This window comes from Pyrus communis, chromosome 16 (assembly GCF_041283825.1).
Source record: "Pyrus communis isolate YQ-2024b chromosome 16, ASM4128382v1, whole genome shotgun sequence".
Classification (NCBI taxonomy): Eukaryota; Viridiplantae; Streptophyta; class Magnoliopsida; order Rosales; family Rosaceae; genus Pyrus; species Pyrus communis.
In genome coordinates, this window is record NC_142580.1 from 14911406 (window position 1) to 14914227 (window position 2822).

Sequence of the window (2822 nt, forward strand, 5' to 3'; positions counted from 1 at the left end):
CAAGGAAAGACAACCCAAATAAGTATCAATAACTATTTTATAGAATATAGGTCAAATTATCATTATCCATAAGCATATCCATTTCACCTGAGAAGCATCATAGTAATAAAGAAGTCCAGCATAGATCATAGCCAGAGCCCATAATCAGCCATCGCAGGTGCAGATTATATTTAACTACATCTAGCTTTTGCAAGGAACTTATAATGCGCAAATTCAGAACGAAGCCTAGGAGCTTCTCTAATCTGCCAAAGCCATTTAAAATAACTGCTCAGTGTGCACGTTCTCTAAGCACTTCAAGTTCCATCTCAGTTGGGTAAGTTGCCTGGATTTCATAATGGATGTCGTCCACTCCCTCCTGTCCTTTGATGTCACATAGAGCATCTTAGCACGGATACATGACACATAAGGTGACCTGAAAAATGGGCACAATGGTATCACATGAGAATTGAAATGGAAGTAGAGGCTCAATGGAGAGAAAAATCAGTGTTGATCCCCATTTCTCACATGAGATATGACATAATGAACCAAAATTATCAACAAGATCCATAGCATCAATTAGTCACTAGCATCAATAAGTTCGATGGACAATGTCAACCGCAGTTTGAATCAGAAACATTAACTTTAACTAAAGAATTCTAAACAAAACTAACCATGCAATGAAAAATATTTTGCTCTTTAGGCAATTCTCTGAAGTGACAAAATCAAAGGCATAAATTGCATATCGACAATCATTCTCAGGCAATGAAGCGGTGAAATCATCGTAGCTTTCGGCCATGCCTCCAGTCTTTTCAAGCACTACCTCTTTTTTCTTCTCGTCAATCTTAAAAAACCACATAGCGATGGCCCTTCTTCCTCTGCAGTTCCAAGAACGTGTTTTTACAGTGCTCAGCAATACCCATACCAGATGAAGCGTTTTCCTATAGTGAAAACCAATGTTAAATACTTGCCCTAAGCAGCATCAACTACCAGTTGTTATTTTTGGAGAGCATAACAAAATCATAGTTTTAGTTCAAAATATCATTTACAAAAACCGTCAAAGTAGAACAAGAACTAGGTTGTTATACAAGATTAAATTAAATATGCATAATGCTGAATCTTTTCGAAGATGTTATTCTAACTTCCGGATAGTTAGTGTCATGTTATTTTGAAGAAAGCAAAACATAAAAGTTACCATTTGCAATTACACAAGCATTGATGATAGAAAACAAAATTTCAATTCGTAGTTCCAACTATGTGGATGCTGAACATCAGATTCAACATGCAACGGAAGGAATTTTATCAAAATTCGACACCCACATACACAAAAATGAAACCTCAGACTGATACATCAGTTACATTAATATAAAAAAATAAAAAATAAACCATCAAAATTGTGAAGAAAAACTCATTGTCAAGAAAAAAAGAGTAATGTTATTCATACTATGTTTTTATACCACATTTTTATACCACTTTAGGTGGCTGTAGACATCGAAATTTCAGTAAAATAAATGTTAACCAATGTATTAAAATTACAACATTTATTTACTTCACCAACCTCACACACTTACTTCACCTACAACATCCACTTACTTCACCTACAACCTCCACTTACTTCACCTACAACCTCCACTCACTTCACCTACAACCTCCACTCACTTCACCAAAAAAATGAATGGTGGTGATTCACTCTCAAAGCCTATAAATAGGCTTCTCCATCAAGAGGAAGATATCACCAAGGAAACCAATTCACAAATACATTTCTCTACTCCCAAAATGGAAGAGAATACTCCCCTCGGTGGGGAACCAAAACCTTGAAGCCTTAAAGTTCTAAAGCTCTCAAGAAAATCCCGAAGGATCAAGAAAGCACTCTTTGTTCTTCGTCAAATCCTCCTTCAAGATCAAGCCCCAACGGCCCTTGAAGAACTCTCACCAACTCAAGATCAAGCCCCGACGTCCCCTTGAAGAAAGTGTTCATCATTCATCATCCGTTCATCCTAAGATCAAGCCCCAACGGCCCTTTGGATCAACAACCTCAACAAATCCACACATCCAATCGTTCTTCAAGACTAAGCCCAAAAGCCCTTGAAGATCTGCTCATCCATCAACCTTCAAGATCAAGCCCAAAAGCCCTTGAAGAAATCCATACACCCATTCTTCAAGATCAAGCCCAACGCCCCTTGAAGATCCATTCATCAACTGTTCATCCTAAGATCAAGCCCCAACGGCCCTTTGGATCAACAACCTTAACAAACCCATACACCCATTCTTCAAGATCAAGCCCAACGCCCCTTGAAGATCCGTTCATCAACTATTCATCCTTAGATCAAGCCCTGACGGCCCTTTGGATCAACAACTCATCCACAAACCTACACCCTACGAAGATAGAATCAGAGGACCAAATTTGAGAGAGATCGTAACCCCAAAATCATTAAACACAAAAATATTATTTTGTACACGTATTCTTGTTCCTTGTTTCAGGAATTTTTCGTGTTCACCGAATTTGGCATGCCCGGTGGGACATCTCTACCTCTCATCTCTATCCTCAAATCATCGAAAAACGCAAATGGCATCAAGAAAGGATCAAGCTGTTCCTGCAATCAAAGCAAAGAACAAGAACATCATCGCCGCAAGTGGTGATATTTCGGGCATCATAACCCGAAGTAAGGCAAGAGCTCTTTTTGCCGCGGCTTCCGCCCTTGCATTAACTCTGTCAAAGGAACAAGAGCACCTGAGGTATGAGCCTCTGACACAGCTAGGGGGTGCTAAGGCCGCAAGACTACCACAAGGCTTCATAAAAGCTCTACCAAAGAAGGTGGAATCAAGCTTTCTTCCAACCAAAAGGA

At 39.2% G+C, this 2822-nt stretch overlaps 1 pseudogene; it reads right to left on the reverse strand.

The window, feature by feature from the left end:
- Positions 1–268: 268 nt before the first annotated feature.
- LOC137730521 (actin-depolymerizing factor-like) lies at positions 269–908 on the reverse strand (annotated as a pseudogene).
- Positions 909–2822: the final 1914 nt, after the last annotated feature.